This window comes from Columba livia, chromosome 15, assembly GCF_036013475.1.
Source record: "Columba livia isolate bColLiv1 breed racing homer chromosome 15, bColLiv1.pat.W.v2, whole genome shotgun sequence".
In the NCBI taxonomy this organism is placed as follows: Eukaryota; Metazoa; Chordata; class Aves; order Columbiformes; family Columbidae; genus Columba; species Columba livia.
This window is the reverse complement of record NC_088616.1, coordinates 12,205,510-12,226,099: the sequence shown is the minus strand read 5'-3', so window position 1 is coordinate 12,226,099 and position 20,590 is coordinate 12,205,510. Positions and strand designations below refer to the sequence as shown.

General features: G+C 40.5%; 1 protein-coding gene and 1 long non-coding RNA gene across 2 annotated transcripts in view; one reads left to right on the top strand and one right to left on the bottom strand.

Annotated features, from left to right (window-relative positions):
• Positions 1 to 381, bottom strand: part of SSTR5 (somatostatin receptor 5) — a 9,822-nt gene extending 9,441 nt beyond the window's left edge. Inside the window, exon 1 of the mRNA XM_021290474.2 lies at positions 32 to 381. The gene's annotated coding sequence lies outside the window, so the exon portion shown is untranslated. The remainder of the gene's footprint in view (positions 1 to 31) is intronic.
• LOC135575511 (uncharacterized) overlaps positions 1 to 20,590 on the top strand; it is a 20,801-nt gene extending 211 nt beyond the window's left edge. The window contains exons 2-3 of the long non-coding RNA XR_010466381.1: positions 6,097 to 6,700; positions 14,726 to 20,590. This is a non-coding gene — a long non-coding RNA (uncharacterized LOC135575511). The remainder of the gene's footprint in view (positions 1 to 6,096; positions 6,701 to 14,725) is intronic.

Below are 20,590 nucleotides of genomic sequence, written 5' to 3'. Positions count from 1 at the left end.
CCCCCCGCCCCAAGCTCAGGAACGCCCTTACCCGGCTCTGTCGCCCCTCGGTGCTGCCGGTCCCACTGCTGTGCCTGGTCCCCTGCACCCCCGGCACGGGGTCTGTGCTTTGCCAGGGGAGCGGCTGCTCCTGGGAGGGGCTGGGAGCCCCCACTCTGTGCCCGCGGAGAAGAGAAAGGGGTATCGCAGGAGATGTGCATTTCCTCCACTGGTCTAGCTCCCTCCCAGCTCCGACAAGTCCTTTTAAAGATTCCTGCGGGGTCCTTTGGAGCGAACCCCCACCCCGAGTGCAGGGGACTCTTTGCTGCTCCTCCAAAAGTGCGGGCAGGCTCCTTCGGGGACAATGAGAAGTGACTGTCATCTTCTTCACATTTATTTTATGCTCCTGTCCCTGGGCACTGAACATAAGGGAAGAAGGAGTGACAGGGTGGCACTCGGCATCCTGCCTCTCCATGGAGAACGGGAGCTGAAATCCCATGTGGGGATGATTTACTCCAGCTGGATACAAGAAAGGCCCTAAAATTACTAACTGGTGGAAAGATGCAGGGTTTAGTATCAAGGCTGTCAGGCTAAACTTGGTGTTTGTTTTATTCCCTCCTAAACTCCCAGTGAGTTCCCTGGGGTTCTGCTGGGCAAGAAAGGACTGAAATATTTTGCCCTTTGAATGCAACTAGTGGAGAAAGTCATACATACAAGGGAATAAAAGTCATACAGAGCTCTGCTCTGCAACCTCCTTCTGCTATTATATAGATAAACACCCATACCAGTGTCACCTAAACCCCTTTGCTCTGCCACTTGCCCCCCATGTGTGCTCCAGGGGTGATCAAAGCGGTTGGGGGTGGTTACCCGAGCGCAGCCCCTGCCTGTTGTCATCAGCATGCAAGAGGCATCGTGCTTCCTTATAATGTATATGATCTTAATCCACTGCTGAGGCTTTTCAATTAGAGATCTGTGATTGAGTCAGATGTGTGAATGCAAAAAAAAAAAGGAAAGAGAAAGCTGCTTTTGGCATGTCGCTTTCTAATTCAATCTGCTGATGTATTTATGGTCATGTATTGCTAAATTGAACCAAGTCTGCTCTTGCCATGACAATTGGGAGAGTCATCCGATAAAAATAGAGCTGGGATGATAAACAGAAAATAAGAGGAGATTTTGATTACCTTCTCTGAAAACATGCCAAGCAAAATGTGATAGAACAGTCCCAATGTGAATATCAGCTTCTATCAAAATAGAGCTAATTTAATGACTTTCCATCAAATATTTTATTAGCATTTTATTATCATTAGGGATATTAAAAAAAAAAAAAAGTCGCTGAGAAAACACAGTCCCTAAGTTTCCCTGAAGAAAACACCACTCTTCTTCTAAATAAACACCTTGCCAAAAAGTGTTTTTACCAGGATCAGTGCTATGATAGAGGTAGGATTTTCAAAAGCTTTCAAGGCTCATCGAATTCTTTACCCATTCAAATTGACAGCGGTGCTGGGTTTCAGGGCTGAACGCAGGCAAGGCTAAGGCTATCTGAGATCGTTACCTGTTATCATGCTTTTAATGGCTAATGCCCCTGGTCAGAGACCAAAGATCGGTTCCACCAACCATAGAATAAACATGGGAGGAAAAAGAACTCCTGAGCGTGGGCGCAGGTACCAGCAGCGCGGGTTGGGCACACAGACCTGCAGGGGCGCGTGGGGAAGGTGACAACACAGATCACTGTGGTGGGGGCCAACATGTAAGGCAGATGAAACATGTGGAGGACAAACACACAACTGTGAAGTGACACTTGTCTTATTTATTTATTTTTTTTAATTCTACTGAGTCTGTCCTTTTTTGCTGCATGCAATATTTCATAGCTGTATGATCTATGTATCTTTAACATTTTTTTCATTGGGGTTTTAAGGAGGGGCGAGATGTAATATTAAGCTAAAAGCCTCAAAATTCGTTGTTTTATTTTGTCTAGTCTGTGTAAAAATACCTCCCAAACAGCCATAACTTGGATACAAGTCTATTTATTTTGCCATTCCTTGTCACAAACAAAAATTCAGTGTCATAACGAGATCTCTGAATGGTGCATTTCCTACCATAATGTTAAATGATGATGAAACTTCTGACAAATGTAATGGTAGTGATACGTTTTAAAATGGTGAGTATGTGTAACATGGGGGAGGTGAGAGCTCCAAGGGAGCTGTAACGACAGGTTGCGTGAGAAGCTTCTCTGGTGTTTTTGAAACTGCCATGTCAAAATTCAGCTGAAGCAGAAAGGATGAGTGATGATCAATATTCTTAGAAGGAAGAACTCCCAGGGAACTTTTGTCAGCAGCTTCTCCTGTTGAACCTGGCAGCAAGGAACAGGGACTGATGGCCGGCAAGGGAGGAAGTATTAGTGTGTAAACCACCTCAGTGGCAGACTTGGGTCCAGGCCTGGCTTAAACTAGATGGAGGTGTTGAAACTGAGACCTTGGGGTTGGATTGTGTATGATTAGAAGGACTGTAGTGCAATGGAGACGCCTTTCAAACTCAGAGAAACTGAGAAGGAGCAGAAGGTGTGTGGTTTGCTATTAGTTTGATTCTGGAGGCATTTCTCTAAAAATTGATCGTGTCCTAAGGCTTAGACCCAGACTTTTCATAACCACAAGAGGACTAAGGTCAAAACCAGTGATATCAGTATTGAAAAGCAGGCATGTCTGCATAGCTTTGCGAGGTTGGAAGTCGGTGTCTCAAAATCTTCCAAAGTGGTAAAGTGTATTTTTATTTTAAAAAGTGGGAATCAGAGGCACTGGCAAAGGGGCAAGTATGTTACTGGCCAAGTGGACGGTTGGGACTGGGAGACATGACCATTCCTCATCCCCACAAGCCACCCTAAAGTGCAGCATGGCCACGTTGGGAAGATGTCTGTCCCAGCAAGCTACAATACTGGGAGCTGTGGCGAGTGAAACTGAGGCTCCTGGCACTCAATTCCAGCCTCTGTCTGAAGGTTACAGTTTTCCTCTAAGGATTTTAAATATGGGGTGGTTTTTTTGTTTTTGTTTTGTTTTGTTTTGTTGTGGGTTTTTTTTTAGTATTAGCAATTTTGAGAAAAAGGAAACGCATGCGGTAAGAGCTCCACCTTAGATGATTGAGCTGGCTGGAGGAGAGTGGTTGCTCATCACTTGGAGTTTTCAAATCCAGCTGAGATTTGGGCTATAGTGTAGTCCTGAGTTATTCATGTTACCATAGAAATAAATGGATCCATTTTATGCTGTTCACTGTTCAAAGCTTCAGACTATACCTCAACCTCAAGAGCCCAGGCCATGGCATAGGGTTGGTTTTCCAACCTTGGCTTCTCCTGGGAACTCCATATGCAGCAGGGACTTTCCTTTTTTCTTGTTTTTCTCTTTCTTTTTTAATGATTGGCTTGCATTCAGCTCAAACATTTTTGAAGCTCACAGAAACATGCTTCAGCTCAGCTTCTAACTGGGTGATAGTTGTTCTATTCAATTACATTCACAGTTTGGCTGGCTGAAGCCGAGTGTTTCCACTTTGCCCACTGAATACGCTGTGAAAAGCCAGGCAGCAGGAATCGCGGTGAGGTTGAGGTGTTTTCGTTTCTCTCTGTTGTTCTCCTTACGAGGAAGAAAAATCAATGCCTTTCAAATCAGTGCATTAAAAAATCTCTCAAATGGGCTGTAATTACAGGCCCATCTGTTGTCAAATTGTTGAATTGCCGGTGGCAGAGATGCGTGAAGATCTTCCCAGCTGGTCATTACTGAGCAGCTCTGGGTGAGTCCCCACAGTGGTGATGCTCCAACAGCCCGTTCTGGCTCTTGGAGGGCAAAGCATTGGCCAAGGACCTGGGTTTGCTCACTATTATCTTGAGTGAATGCTGATCTTTGCAATTTGGTTGGGAAAGAACACCACTCTTCTTTCCATGACTATCAGATCAGCTCTTCTCAATAGCCACGGAGCAACCTTGTTGCTCCTTCAGTCCTAAGTTTGGCAAACATATTGTTATTAAAGCCTTGGTTTTTGACCAGTCCTGATAGAAATACGTCTTTACACAGAGCTTACTCCCCTCGAATAAACCCATCTGCTCCTCTCTACAGACTTCAAAATATGGTTTTCCCAGCGCTGAACAAGAATCACTTGTCTCAGTCATTAACTGGCAAAGGTTTGCATTCACTATTCTGTTTGTACCAGCTGATTTTTCTGTTATTTTATAGACATTTTATTTTTTCAATGAGAAGCTGCTTTTCTATCAGGAAGGCTTTTTTTAATTATTCTTTTAACCAACCATTAAGATCAGTGAGCCCTTTGGAAGTGCCTCAACGGCAGGTATTCAATCTGCTCTTCATTCAGTCCTTTGATGACAAAGGGTTCCGAGACCTTCCACTGTTTGGCTGGAGAGACATGGCAGTGTCATGTGCCACCATTCTCTGCCATCCCTGTCCCTCTTCCTTCTCCTGTCCTTAGTGTGTCACCCTCCAGCAGCTCAAGCGGTACAGAGCAGTCCTGGCGCTCTGAATCTATGAGCTTTTGGGGACCACAGTTTTTAAAGATGAATAATTTATTTAAATCATTTTGCCCATATCCTGCTTTTCTCTAGTTTTTAACTCGCATCCAATAAGAGTCTCTCAGACTCGAGTGATGTTTGAAGATAATTTTGCCATCATATTGAAATGAAGAGGAAAATGGCAGGATTCCAGCTGCAAAGCAAATCCTTTCCAGAGAATCGCTGCGTTTCATCAAAGCGATGAAATAGGAAGAACATTTGAGGTGACCAATGCTTAACTGCAGAATCTTTGCAGGAAGATAATTGTATCTGCGGATTTTTTCCTGTTTTAAAGCAGTGTACTTCTCTGTATTGTGTTTGGAATTGTTTGCATAGATTTTTTCTGATAGACTATAATAAAACATAATTAGATGCATTTTCATTTAATTATGGTACTTTTTGGTTTTTGTTTTTTTTCCAATGAGATGATGTCCAAGCAGGTATTTTCTTCAGAATGTGACTTTCTTCTGTTAACTTTGTGCTTACATCTGTTAGGAGGAATGTGCTGTATTTTGAAAACCAGGTGATTTGCAGACCTGTAGATCAGATGAAGTTATTTCTCTGAATTCTCATAGTTTTCTGCATAATGCACCTGATCCTTAGGCAGCACTTCTGTAAAAGGTTATTTTACTCTGAATTACGTGACCACCCTAAACAAGTAATAGGACCACAGAAAACACACAGGGAGTCCAGATCTGGTGGGAACAAACTGATTTTCCTTGAAAGTTTATTGTTTTCTACCAGTGCAATGGAGACACCACCGTTATTAACCAGTAGGAAGCATGTAAACCTTTCCACATCTCTTCTAAGGAAAGTTCACCATAATTCTTCAGAGTTTAGCTGTGCAAAATACACGTCCTGAATAAATGTCCTCCTCCCTGAAATGGGTATCACACTTTCAGAAGTTCACTCTGTAGGCTGAGGACTGGAGCTGGTGAAGCCAACAGGTCTCTTGTGACCTCTGTGGGTGGCTTTTTGTTGTCGTGTTGTGACCGGGAAGCAGAGTGAGGTGGGTTATTTAATGATTCATTATTTTGTAATTCTTAATGTGAGCAGGAACCAGCATCTCAAGCCTTCAAACTTGGTTGGTTTTCTGCCAGATTCCTCATTATGCGCATGTAAACACAGGCAAATCATTTAATAAACAGTCTTTATTAAATAGGGAGGGAAGATTTATTGAACAGAAAGCTCGAGAGCTCTAATGACAAATATTTACAAGATTGGGGACTTATTGCAGTATTGGAAGGGATAATGACAGCAACTTGGTAAAATGAGCTATTTGGTAAAATACTGCATGTTTTAGGATTCAAATCTAGAACTTGCTGCTCTCTCTAAGGAGAAGGGTAGAAAGATGATCCTTGACTTACATGTGTTCTCCAGCAAAAAGACACGTAGTGTCATATATTGCTATAATGAAGAACATTCCCTGGCATCTGATATAACTGAAAACACTTATTTCCTTCACGATAGCTGCGAAACACTCAAAGCTGAATGATAATATTTCTGGTGATCCAAAACTTTTGCTGGCAATTGTTGAGTCAAAAAAGATTTACCTTTTTTTGTTCTTGTTTCAGGGCAGGCCAGGAAGGTTTTCACACCTCCTGCACTACCTGTGATGGACAAATCTGTGCCACAACCAGCTCCATGGTGCCGCATCTTCTTGAGGGGATCCCTCTCAGGGGAACAAATCTATAAGCTGCTTAGGACAAAACCCAAGTCAAGGGGAGGTTTTAGTGCTTAATCTGTTGCCACTAGCAAATAGGAGCAACAATAAAAGCTATTCCAAAAGAGTGAGAATAAGTTGTGAAGGAAGACAAGTCAAAGGTATTACAAAAAGAGGCGAAGAATCCTACAGCTTTTGTGCTGAGGTTGCATCCAGGCTACTTCGAAGAGTTCAAATCTGCAGTGATGCTGTATGAGCTTCCAGCACCTGAGACCTCACTTTCTCATGGAGAAAAGTAAGGAAAACAAACCAGATTTGTCAATGTCGATCACTACCCACTTTGTCCAGCATGTCAGTGAAGAGGTGGCTCTGAATTGATCCTCAGTTTTCACTAGTCCTTACGGATCCTGGACCACAGAAGACAGCCTGTGTCCCTTGCATTTGTATCTCCTGCTCAGCCACGCTGGATGGAGTCCTTCCCACGCCTGTAGTATCTGCAGTACAATACAATCAAGGTTGTATTTTTTGTATGTAGTCTTTCCCCTGGTCTCTGCTAGCATGTCAGCTGTCTTCTAATGGAAATAACTTGCAGGCTTTGGTCTTGTTAGGAAATTAAGTCTGCGGACAAATTCACTTCAATTTATTGCTTTGACTTTAATGAGAAGGAGATGAAAACAAAAAAAAAAGAGAGAAACATTAAAACCAATCTCTATGCGCATGTGCCAATTTGTGGAACATAATAGCCTTATTATTAAATTCAACAGTCAAATTTGCTTTGACGCTGAAGTGAGCCAGTCTCATTAGCAGGCTCGCTATTACTAGTAAGTGTGTGGTTAATGGGGAGAATTCATCTTCTTGGATTCTTCATGGCACTTTGCATGTCTTGCCATATTAAGAACAAAGACTACACAGGGGTTTTTTATCAGCTATAATGTCTGTACTTAAAATATTTCAATTCACTCTTTCGAAATGCTCTATCAATACTTATTTAATTTCTATCCCCTGGGAGTATTATGCCCATTTTGCTGGCACACTGTGCTCTGCGAAGCCTCCACTGTGAGTTGATAACAACACTGGAAAAGAAACACTGATGCCTTTCCTCACACTACATAGGAAAAGCCAAAATATCCTCTATTACTGTGACCAGCAAGTTTTGTTTTATTGTTTGCACTCTTTATGAGACAATGATTTTTGAGACCAATGTTTCAAAAACATTTATTTACTTTTTATTTGCTTCTTTACACTTGAAATGCTTCAGTTGTGTTAAATTGGAAAGTCATATTGATTCCTGGTGAGGTTTTTTTTATCCTGGAAAAAACACCTCATTCCTGCAGGTCTGGTTTCACCTTTTTATTTTTCGCTTCAGGGAATCGGAAATGGTCTCATCAGAGAGGATGGGAGATAAAACTTGGTAGAGACAGATATATTTGTGTTTCTAATGCCGCATTTTAAACCATTATTCAGGCTGTTCAACTTTGAAGGAAATACCTTTGGAACAATGCGCTCCTGAAAGTATCAAAAACTACCACTTCTAAAAACACATGGGAGTGCGTTAGCTGAGATTACGGCTGCTATTAATGTACAAGAGAGCAGGGTTTAATCTTGCTTTTCAAAATATTTCTGACTTAGACTTTGGCAGCCTGAAGACACATTTTCTGTCCTCCCATGTGGATGGAGGTGGGTTTCAGCATTTGGAAAACCACCTGGGGAAAATAAAATAAAAACAAACTGAGGCACAGGAAACAGAAGACAGACACATAGAAAAGTTTGATGGTAGGAGAAAGCCCGACTGGGGTTGGATTTGCTCATGTCAGATTCATTGGACACATACAACACAGCATCCCTTCATTTTAAGACAGTCCACATGTGCGTGTCATACAAGCCTTACAAGCCTGTGATTTCCGTACATTGGAAATTCTGTATACATGCCAAATATCATGATTATCAAGGTCATTCGTACTAAAGAGAGTCTTAATGAAAACATGAGGAGCCATGACCTCAAGCCAAATTATGCAGGCTGCAGTAATAGGGAAGTTCAGGCAGAGATATCCCTCAGTGTTCATCCCAGCCTGGATGGGGATATAACACTTGTTATTTCTATGACAATGAATGAACAAGCAGCTGCAAGACTACAGCTCCTCCTGGCTCTTTCCCGGGTAATTAAATGGATTTTTAATCTGTATTTGCTCCCTGTAGTGTCTCAGAAATATGCTTGAGGTTTAAACCATGTGCATTTCCTGCTAATTTATGTAGTCCCCCACTAAAGAGTTCTTTGAAAATGAGCCCCTTGCCGTCCAGTCCTGAGGCTGGGGTGAAAGGACGAAAAAGAGAAGAATGCAACATGTAGAAACACACAGGTTTTGTGCTTAAAACCTCTTTCACTTGCACTCTCCCCTCCTGAGAAAGTTTGCTCTCAGCTTTCCATCAGGAAGCTCTACAGATGGTGGCAACACGAGCTTTCGCTCACCCGGGTTATTGGGTGCAGTTATTTCCTCCAGTCATATCATGGGCAGCTCAAGGTAGAGCCTTAAACAAGCATTAAATCGACTTTGTGACAGATGTGAGCTTCTAGAGAAGGACGTATCTTGCCTACGAGGTTTTTTTAAGGCTTATCAGCTTTATTTTACCATTTCTCTTCTTTGTCTAGTTAAACTTACCCCTGGTTGCTACACATGAGAAGCAAAATAGCTTTTCTCTTTAAAATAAAATAAAATAAAATAAAATAAAATAAAATAAAATAAAATAAAATAAAATAAAATAAAATAAAATAAAATAAAATAAACGCTCTTGGCAAGTAAAACTTCTTCTCAGATAGGTTTAATTTGTGGCTGTAACATCCTGCATAAGAGCACGGAGATTCATAACTTACGCAAGTTCATCTTCTTCTCTGTCGTCGTTTCCGTATTATAGCATTTTCTTCAAGAATCCTGGGTTGATAATTTTACTGCTGCTTATCCTTGTGCAGTTTTTAACAGATTTTTTTCTTCCCTCCACAGAACTAATGTCAGAAACAAGATGACATATTTTCCAATGAGATTCACACTCAGTAAAGGCAGCAATTTCTTGTAAAATAGTGTTTTGTTTAAATACCTCAGTGTTTGCAACCTTTAGCAAAGTATTTCATCAACTGGTGGGGAATTTATTATAGTAATTTAGCTTAACCAGTTTAGACAATATTCCCACTTGGTGTTGAAAATCTCCATGGCTTCTGAAGAACATATAATCACGACACATTTTTCAGTATTCTGAGCTCTTTCCAGGTCAAGAACAACCACAGACTCCCATAGCTACTCCTTGTTCTACCTACTCCATCTCTCCTTTGCTTTTAGGAGTCAAGCTTTCCATTTGGGAATTTTTCCTCTCCGCAGCTAAAATAAGACTAAACCCAAGATCAAATGATATCCATGTTCCACCTGGAGTCCTTCATACTATGTTGCGGCAGTGAGTGGAGTTCTTACTTGACACTTATTGACTTTCCATCTGAAATTTATCTTCCTCCTTCACCATTTTAATTGTAGTCTGCTTTAGGAGAGTTTCTCCATTGCATCCACTGAGCTGGCAGCACAACCTATTCTAACGTTAACTCAATTTGCTTAATGTCAGGTTGCAGATAAACACACAGAAATGTATCCTGTATCTCCAGCTTACTGGAGCAGATACAAACAGGCTTGCTTTTTTTCCCTCTCCACTTCCAGCAACAACAGATCTTTGACAACCACAATTATTATCTGCCTCGTTTTCCTTTCTAGCTTTTATATATGCATACATACATATATATAAGTGTATTGACGAGCTGGATTGGATTTAGAGAGGGGCAAGGAGCCAAGTCTGAGCCACCAAAAGAAATCTGTTCGATCTTCCGAGTACCTGTCCAGTTCGCTGGCCTTCGCTGCTCCCCCAGCTCAGCACTGGGTCAATAGCGAAGCAGAAGGAAAGTTTGAACCAAACGGTTCAGATCTAGGGAGCGTTAGGTGTTTCAAGGTACAAGATGGTCATCTGGACTGGAGTTTCCTCAGTCATCCAGGCTCAGTTTAAAGGTTTCTGGTGCTGGACAATCCAACCTACCCTTTGGTAGCTGGTTTCAGCAGAGAGGGACCACCGTCACTGGAACGTGTGCCTTGTTCCCAGCCCAAATCTGACCTTCTCCAGCATCCAGAAAACATCTGGGTTTGCTCTTCAAACCAATGCAGTGTACTGAGATGAATGAAATCTTCAAGAATCACAAGTTAACCCCACACTGCAGAAAATGTACCTGTAGATATTCCAGTTATTATGTTAATATTTAGTTTATCCAGTGTGGTCTGTAGCATAAGAATATCTCTTTGGCTTTTTTTAGAAGCATTTTGTCCAATCCAAATCCAAAAAATCCCAAGTGATCAATATTTTCCAATACTTCCATCTCAGTACCCCTAGCTATATCCTATTACACTATTTCATTTCAGTTTTTTCTCATTTGGGTAATTTCTTGCATCATTCATTCACTATGAGAAGCATTTACCTGCAAATGTGCTACATTTCAGTCATACATCTTTCTCTTGGAGGCTGACCTCAATGATTAATAACGTAAACTTGAAGGGCTTGACAAGTATGAGTAAATGCTTCTCAGTATAAGTAAATGCTGAAGCATACATGAACTTCAATAAATTTGTAGACCATTAGGTTCCTTTTAATCAAGATTAGTTGAGCTGTGCTTTAATTATCTCTGTTAAGCTTTCGTCCTAAATGAACTTCTTGAAACTCCAAGTCATGTTTGTGTTCTGAGTGTTAAAGGCCACTCTTATTTCCAAAACTAAGGCAAACACAAGCACACTCTTACAAACATGAAGAGCCCTTAACTCTGCTTTCTCAAACACTGCCATACACATCTGTAAAATTTATCAAGCCCTAATGAAGGATGCTGCCTCAATTTCGTGGCTAGCAGCCAGGACTCAATACCTTAGATGTGAAATTAGATTATACTGAGACTAATGCACGACAACATACCTTATTAGGTGATTTACAGCTTTGGCTTGAGGGCCTCAGTCTGGGTATGTCTGCAAGGAATACTTAGCATTGAGGTAGGTATTTGGGAGATTTTAGTTAAAGCCCATTAAACTCAGGATGATTGTTCTTATTCAAAAGCACAACATCTGGGGGAGAGGGGGCAAACTCTTGACAGTAATTCTCCAACTCTGTGACTCTTGTCTTCAGCTAATTCAACTCAGTTTTTCTGTATATTCTCACAGGAAATGTAAACCCAACACCAAGTATTTAATTGCTTTTTGGGATGTGACTTCTGATCTTGCAAGGATTTTGGCTACAAAGATTTCCCCCCAGATTTATACAATCTTTGTTAACTGTAGGAAAATGTGCTTGAATGCAGAGAGTTTTAATGTCAGTATTTCTCTGCCAAAAGTTAAAAGGCTGCCCTGCACTATTGCTCATCTGCTTTTAAAGAGGCAGAAGACAAATGAAGTCATCATCTGGATCGCACCTTTGTCCATATTAGCTCTTCTCATCTTGGTAGGAACACAAGTCCTGTGAGACTGGAAGGAAACATCACATTTACTCCCCCAGTTTCAGGGTCTGGGAAGGTTCAGAAAATTTACAGAGCACAGGTTGGAGAGTATTTCATGGTATTCAACAGTAAATTTTAAGCCCATAGAAAGGACCAAAAGCTACAATTTCAGTGCAATATAAATCACAATACATGTATTTGTACACATCATATTAGATTCTTTCACATTTCTACCAATGCACTTCAGAGTTCACACATATATGCTCATCTGCACCCCTCTATGATCTTTGTATCTAATACAGTTACTCAGGTGACAGCCTTGTGCTGAGAGAAGAGTGACAGTATCTGAATGTTACAGCCCAAAAGCCATGTGAAAGTGTGGAAAGGTGGATGTTTGTACAATGTCCATGTGCTCCTCGTGCTCCGCTAATAAAATGTCACACCAGGTAGTGCTATCATATAATCAATTACAGTATAATTACTTTGTGTCTGCATGCACAAAGCTTCAAAAGGGTAAGGGAAAAATATCCATGATGAGACACCACTCACTGCAGCTTTTATCTGCCTTGCTGATAATGGTGAAAAGGAAGATGAAACACGCCACATGTTCCTCCAGTTTCAGCCACTGCAACTGTCATAATAAAATACATTTTTAAAGGGACAGAGGCTTCGGACCCACAACAAAGACAGTTCCTGTGTGCAAACCAAACCAGGCAGATGAAGTTTTCCATTCTGTATAAATTGTAGATGATATGGACAGCCTCAGCTGCACTGAGGGGAACTGATTTGTCAGGAACTGTGGACAGAGCCTTGGGCAGGTGGACTCTGCAGGAGATCTCCACACCTGAACGTTTTTCTGCTTCCCCTGCCAACCACGTCTGTTGGGCTGATAAAAGGTGTTGCTTCTCCCTGCATGACTTTGCCTCCTTTTGGCTGAATGAGGGATGGTATAAAAAAAAGGATACTTTCCAGGGGACTAAAGGTTGCACCTGTCATTGTCGGTGCTGCTCTGGGAGGCAATTTAGGCACGCTGTGAATGAGATACACCAGCTCTGAATAGGAAAAGGAGCAAAATGAGTATGATGTAAGCCCAGTGGACCAGGTCTTAGATGGTGGCAAACAGAACAACTCCCAGTTTGGGACTGCTACCTTACCAGGCAGTTTCTCTTCCATAAATTAAGCAGGTTGGAAAAATAAGGTCCAAACCCAAAATATCCTAATCTTTTCTGTTTGTGTGCAACAACCTCTGCTACCCTCTTTGCCAGCCCTCAGGAGTATAACAGGTACCAGGCAGCAAGAGGAAACCTTCTTCTAGGCAAAACGAGAGCAATGATCCTCCCAGAAGAAGCTCAACTTGCTCGTGTGCTCTGATTTTAGTCTCGCAGCTGCCATGTTGTTGTTAATTGTTCTGGCAGGAGGCAGCCCTGACCAAGCCCCACTTGGGGGCTGTAGGACTTCAATACCCATCATTCCGAACATCATTCTTGTTCTAATATGAGTGATTCTGGACAGATGAACTGATCCATGGCAAATGCGCATTGTGTTCATGTAGAAGCTTCCTTGTCTCAAGGGCACCATGAAACCTGGGGAAAGAGGAAAGTATTAACAATGATGATGGAAGCTATGCACTTGTCAGGAAGCCTCTGCCTGAATATATCTCTGTGGTGGTGTTTGCTGGTGTTTGATTTGGAGAATGACAGGATGTCCACTCCCAGCAAAAAGCCTCTCTGACTGTCAGGCACTTGACCTTTTGTAGTCAACCCTTGCAATAAATGTCCACGGTGTAGTACTGCATATTTGATAAGCACTGTGCAACTCATAATGGATAAGAAATAGAAAAAAAAATCAGTGGATTTTACCTTTGAGTTCAGTAGGACTTCAGAAATGTTCAGACCCAGTTCCTCAGCTGCAGCCCGTTTGCTCTGGAGTAAAACTTCAGTTCTTTTCAGAAAAAGGCCTTCTTAGGCTGTAATCTTGAATCAGAGAGGTGTAAATCAGATTGCTGCATGTCAGCTGAGCAATTTGTGTTTACTCTCTTCAACTGGAAATCAACTTAGTTTAGTCCTCGCTGGTGAAGGGATAGACGGAGTTCTATTCTCCTGCGAAATACTGAGACTTTAAAAGTGTTGAGCTGAGGAGATTTCCTGCAGAAAAGAAATCCCAACATACCAGTCAGCAGTGCTAAGTTGTAATGAAAAAAGCAAACCCCATCTTATTGTACGAGTATTATATAATGTCCACATCTAAAATTATGAAGAGGAAATACAGGCTGTAAAATATAGGAAGGAAAGCCTTATCTGAAATAGTATGGTTTCAGTACTGCATTTCAAGAAAGATGTGAACTGATCGATGAGAAGCCAAGAGAGAGACAGATGGGAGGTTCACAAACAGGATCAGCAAAGAGTATGTAGAATTAGTATAAAAATAAATGACTGAGGAAAGGCATCAGAGCAGTCTCCAAATCGTATATGAGGTGGCTGGTCAAAAGTGTTCTTTCAGATGAAAGAGAAGAAAGCAATCAATCCCACCCATAAAACCTCACAACATCTCCTAAATCCCTCTGGGCTCTCTTCCACATCAAGAGACACTGAGGTGCTACCAGCAGAGACTGTCAAAGTCCCCATGTCCCCTGAGGGCTCTCCAGCCACCCACAGTTCCACCGCTCTGCACCCTCACTTCTCCACATCTACCCTCTGCAGTTGCAGAATTGAACTTCACCCTCTCGAGGGCGAGAACAAAGATGATGAAGGCGTACCTTTGTGCCCAGTGTGCACTTTTCCCAACATAACTAAGAAGTCTTGAACCAATCTGGAGAATGTCTTAAAGAAATGTTATTGTATGACTCCACCTGAATAACACAAATCAAATTACTTTAGATAATGCAGAGATCTCTCTCACAAATTCTTTTTTTTTTTTTTTTTATTTGAGACCATTTCTTGGAATAAGTGAATGATGGCCAACTAAGTACAGAAAGTCTTTCAGCAGTGCTGTATAAAACAACTCATAATTTTTCATTTTATTTTCTCCATTCTACGTGTTTCAGGTCATCTGAACTCCTTGGATAAAGACAATATGTTGTCCAGTGAATCATATGAAAGTTTCCAGAGGTTTTATACTAAAAAAGAAGCGATGAAAGGACTGTACCTATCCCATCTGTTTCTTTTACTACACTTGCATCAGACTGTTCAGGATGTTTCTCAGTAAGACCTAATGATGTCAAGAAGCGTTGTGACTGAGTGATGTTGCGTGAGCACATGGCAGCCGACTCAAGAACCATATGTCTCATTCTACTGCCACAACCGAAGGAAGGATGAGACGTACTCCATCAAATTCACACATGAACACAGATTATTATTTTTCCTAAGCTATACAGAAAGTTATCACACTCAGTCAGAATTCATGCACACAAGGGGAAATTCTTGGGTCTGCCAGATGTGCATAGAAAACTCAGCAAGATTCCACAGGCTGAACTGTACTTTTGCACTTGCTTAGGATAAATGATGTAACACTTGTTCTATTTGTATATTTCTGTATCTTGTTCTTACCAATAGCTACAAGATGTAGGTCAAAGAACTCCTTCTAGGGTAAAAGAAACCTTCAAGGCATTATTTTTAGTATAGAGGTGTAGATATGATTGAATAATTCTATCTTTATTTATTTTCCACTTTTTCTCTTCTAAAACAGACTTCAAAAATAGCTGAATGAATGCCTGCCAGATATTCACTGCTTACAAGAATAGGAGAAGTGGTCACAGTCTTATCAGTGTTTTCAAAATATTAACAGTATTCTTTATTGTTCTTTTGGGACTCAGTCTCCCTAAAGGAGCAGGTGACATTTTTGCCTCTGTTTTTATTTCTTCCAGCAGACCTGTCTTTCCCAAGTACATTTGAGATGCAATCTTACTGTTCTGAGAAAAATCACACAGGAGCTCAGGGGGGTAGTTAGCAAAAGACTGGTGTATTCTGATAGTCCTGTAATTCAAAATCCAAGTGCTTTGGGTTCTTTTGCCCTTGGATATATACATATATCTTTTCTTGCTTCAATAAATGAGTGCCTGAGTGATATTGATAAGAGCCAGGCTATTGTTTTCTTTGCAAGGCAGAAACATTTAACAGATACACTGCAAGTGGTTCTGCAAATTTAAGATATCCCCCCCAAATGACTTTTGCTCCTGCTGAAGATAAAACAAGAGTACAGAAGTCACTTGCAGCTATTAAATAATTCTGCAAGACCATTTCACTTGCAGATGTTAATAGCCCTTTTTAAGTATTATCCAAGGAGAAGTTTTCCCCTGGATATGGCACAGGAATCTATGAATTGGTGTTACCAAGCAAACCTTTCCCTGGCAGCAGCTGCTGAAAGTTGAAGATGCTCTTGACATGACAACTCTGGGAATCAGGGACAACAGGTCAGTGTGTGGTAACTGAAACCACTGGGTTTAAACCAGTTGGTGGTTTTGCCATTTAAGGCCACAAGACTGTGGAGACGGGGTCATGGTCTTGTTTAGATGATCCCACACTGCTCTGGGCCGCAGAGGCTATGAGAACAGTTACTCCAACCTCTTCCTCTTCCTTCTGACCAACATGGAGTTAGGTGAAGCTATAGTCTGTCTCTTGTCCACCACACCTCTCCTCTGCACTCTCTTAAGTACTTGGATCCAGGGCCTGTCATTCTTCCTTAAGTTCTCATCTAGTTACAGCCAGGTGAATGATGGAGTTGTCAGAAATGGCATCAGGATTGGCTTTGTTGCATTTCTTTTCACATCAGTCTCCACCTACCAGAATGTGTTTGGTGTGTTTATGCTCTAAGCTAAAAATATTATTACATTATGGAATGTGAAAGCAAATGTTCGTGGAAGGTCAGAGCTTTAACATCTTATTCAACACCATAATTAAATGTCACTACCTCTATCTATTTAAGTGTTGTAGTTTGAAGGAGAAAATGAATAACCTTTCAGCTCTTCTAACAGTATTATTTCAGATTTTAGAAACAAGGTGATCTAAGTATTTTGTAGATATATGCTTTAGGGACAAATAAACTTCAGAAGAAAAATGGTTTTTAACTGAAAAGAAGCTAAGCACAAGCCCAAATTTGAATAGCAAAATAACAAGCTGTTCTTTGCCAAAGGCAAACAATAAAACCCTGCTGCTGTGCCTACTGAAGGTCCATCCTTCCATACGCCTTGTTTTTATCATTTATTGACACTTCCATCTCCAGTGTAATTTAGTAATACTTCAACCAGTCTGTTGGAAAATAAACATTAAAAATTATGATATTAGCTTAATTTAGATATTAGAGACTATAACTGACCCTGTGAAGAAATCTAACATAAAGCATATGAGTCATTTCAAACTCTGTCATCACGAGCATCTGAATTTATTCCCATCCTTTCAAGCCAAGACAGAATGAAACCCCACGGGGTTGTTTCCCAGCACAAATACAGTGAGACCACTTTCGTAATGAGTATTTCTTGATGTCACCAAACTCAAGGCTGTCCTAATAATTTGATTTAAAAAAAAATAATCTTATCGATTTGTTTGCCAGTTAGTGGATTAAATGTTCATAAGTCAGTTCCTCTATTTTCCTCAACTAACTTTGGAGGTGATTCAGGACCCAAGTAATTCACTGGGAATTTGGAGAGGGTGAGGTTTGGTGTTTTAATTTGGAAATCAGAGGCAAAGGCCCCGTCCCAGCTCGATCGCTCTCCATGGTGCTGCAGCCCTTCTTCTTTTTACCCAAAACCACCTCTTTTGGCCTCATTTGTACACTGGCTCTGGCAACCCATTTCCAGACCAAAACCCATGTTCTCCTGTCACCAGTGCTTTGCAGGACCAGACGATCTGAAAGCAGAGTAGGACCTTATTCCTGCTCTGTTTGCACATCATACCAGTTTTAAACCTCATCAAACTGTATATTATTTTTAAACTTAAAATATAACAGCGAATTCCTAAATGGAACTGTTCTTTAAAAAATGTGTTTTGTGACTGAGGTGCCTATCACTGACACTGAACTTTTGTTCACACAAATTTGAATAAAGCTACTCATACTCTTATTTAGTGTCTCATGGGTCATACTTCCAAACACAACAAATCTAAGAGACATTAAAGCCCTATAATTTTCAGAGTATCTTCTCTTCAGTGCCTCAGAAACATGGTGACACTTTGGGAAACACACCTGTTGCTGTGCCAGAGAGAGAAAAAAAATTGATTGCAGTTATACCCTTAACAGATCATTGTTTTGTTTTGTTTTGTTTTGTTTTGTTTTGTTTTGTTTTGTTTTGTTTTGTTTTGTTTTTCCTCTGCTTTGACCAGTGAGTTTAAAAAAATGACTATATGCATTCAAATTCTGGGTCACTCACCCAGCTTCTGGGAAATACTTGCTCTTTGGATTTCAGCATCACTCACTTCAGCAGGAATTATACCTGAATATGCCCACAGCTGTACTGACGTGGCATCTGTACCTGCTTAAAATCCAGGTGCGTGTCATGCCGAGCTTTGCAAAGACTCTCAGAGCACTTGAAGGAAGAAATAAGCCCAGGTGTTGGTGACTATTTTAAGCTCTTGCTTGAGAAGTTTTCTAAATTCAAATCTCTCAGCCACAGATGGAAAACCTAGAGCTCTTTTGAGCTTGTATACTCACTCAGATTATTGAAAACAAGTGTGTGGGCACCACTGAGAGAGATCAACAGGAATCTGTGAAAACACTCTGTGATAAATGTTTTTCCTCACCGGAATTTTTAGTTAATTTGTTGGCCTCAAGCAGTTTAGATTTTCTGGTTTGTCTCTGATGATCGAAAATGAGCATTTGACTGGCACCAGGGAAATCAATCTGTTCTGAAGCAAGATCTTCTTTTTATCTTGAGAACTACTTAGTGTCTTCCATCAAGCTGAGTTTAATCAGGATGCCTCATCCATTTGTATTTTGCAATGTGAGAGTCACATCCTGAACACAAGGTCCTGAGAGGCTCTGTGTTTGCCTGGAGAGTTAACACAAAGCCACAGTCACACATACCAGCCTGTGCAGAGAGGACATGAGCCGTGGAAATCCATGGAAATGTTTATTTTTGGTGTCATAGGCTTAGGGATGTTTTAAATAATGAGGCTTCAGTGTATACAGAGCTCCGATTCTTTCCCCTTTGACTTTGTATTGTGGTAAACCTCGTCAAAATGTGAAATTCCTGGTATTTATTGGTGCATGTTCAGGTGATAAAAGGAAAAACATTTTGGTACAGAACTTTAAAATAAATTAAAAAGGGCACAAATGGACTAAATCCAGAGAGGTCAATAGTCAGATTTAAATGTTGTATCAAAACATGTTGAAGTTACCAATACTTCAGGAGCCAGGACAGACTTCACCAGTGGTTGTGCCACGCAGTGGCTGATAAATCAGATAGATAGTTGTGCCCATGGTCTCTCTTCATGACATCATAGCACAGAATATGAGTTGGTCTGAAATTTGCTGCTATTAATCACAGTTACTTTCACAGTAATTACTTTTATTACTCAAATTACTTTGAGAATTCATTCTGTGTTTTCTCCAAAAGACAAAATGCATCTCATTGCTAATATACTGAACATGAAGACTTACTTATCAACCTCTTTACCGTAATCAGAAGAACTTGACCTGAATAATAGAGTGAAATTTAGTATGATGCAGAGGACTATTCTGCCAATACAGTCATTCAAGGCTGTTATGCTGTCCAAACAGGCCTGAGGGATTTAAATGGTCTGCAGATTGTCTTGTAGACCTTTGCACAAAAATAACTTTGATCCATAGAGATTTACTGTATTTTACATCTTACCAATTGTCTACACAAGGTGAACTTCAAACAGAACAGAAGTGATTGTATGTACGTGCACAGAGCTTGAGGAAATACGTCCCAGTATTTGTACTAATGCCTCTTGTTGCTTCATGTCGCAATTCAATGCTTTATTCCTCAGAAAGGTGCTTTGATGGAAAGTTTTGATTGAGTTTTCTTCTGATCTTTAATGAAGGAATTAACATAACTAATACATTTAACTTTCTTCATATTTTTTTAATATAATCTACAATGAAAATAGCAAAGCCAACAACATCTCAGATTTTGGTGGAATCTACTTTACAATCAAGTTGGTCCATGTGTTCTGCTATTGTACACAGGTAATCTGAAATATATCTTCACAAAATCATTAATTTCATCCTCTTCTGCTGTTTTCAGTCCTAATTCATTCTGGGGTGCTCTGATACCCTCAAATACATGAAGTCATCCTCTAATGGTTTTCTAAATTTACTAAAATTGCTGCAGGTAGATGTGAAGTATTTGTAGTTAATATGAATATGAAAGGCAAAATAGAAGATGTAATGATGCAATTCGACTCAAAAATAATAATTAAAAAAATATTTGTTTGGAAAAGTAAAACTGAGTAATAAACAAATCTATTTTATGACTCTTTTCTTGATACCAGTCTTTGAGAATGTCATGGTCACTTCTGGAATAAAATTCAGGGTAGTCTTACTGGAATAGCTCATTGTCTAGTCTCATGTTTGATGGGAAAATTAGTGGTTGATCCAGAACATTATTTTAAAAACTTAACAGGTTAAAAACTGAGAATCACTGCCAAAATTCATGAAGTCTCATTAATTGAGGACCAAAAAAGAGCTTTAAAATTCCCTCTGCACTCCTTGGAGGGGATTCCAGCCTTGCAAAGTAAATGTCATTGAAAGAGATTGAGCTCATGGAAAAATAAATTCTCTCTGACAGAAGAGAAAATTTGAGGGCCCCAAGAGTGCAAGAACATAAAGTCTAGCCAGAGCGAAGCAGATCTGCAATATATTAAGCCTGAATCATAGTCCTGAGTCATTCTTCACACTGAAGGAAACCAGCAATTTAGAGTTAGACCATGAGCTCCCCATGCTCAGATTTTACTCC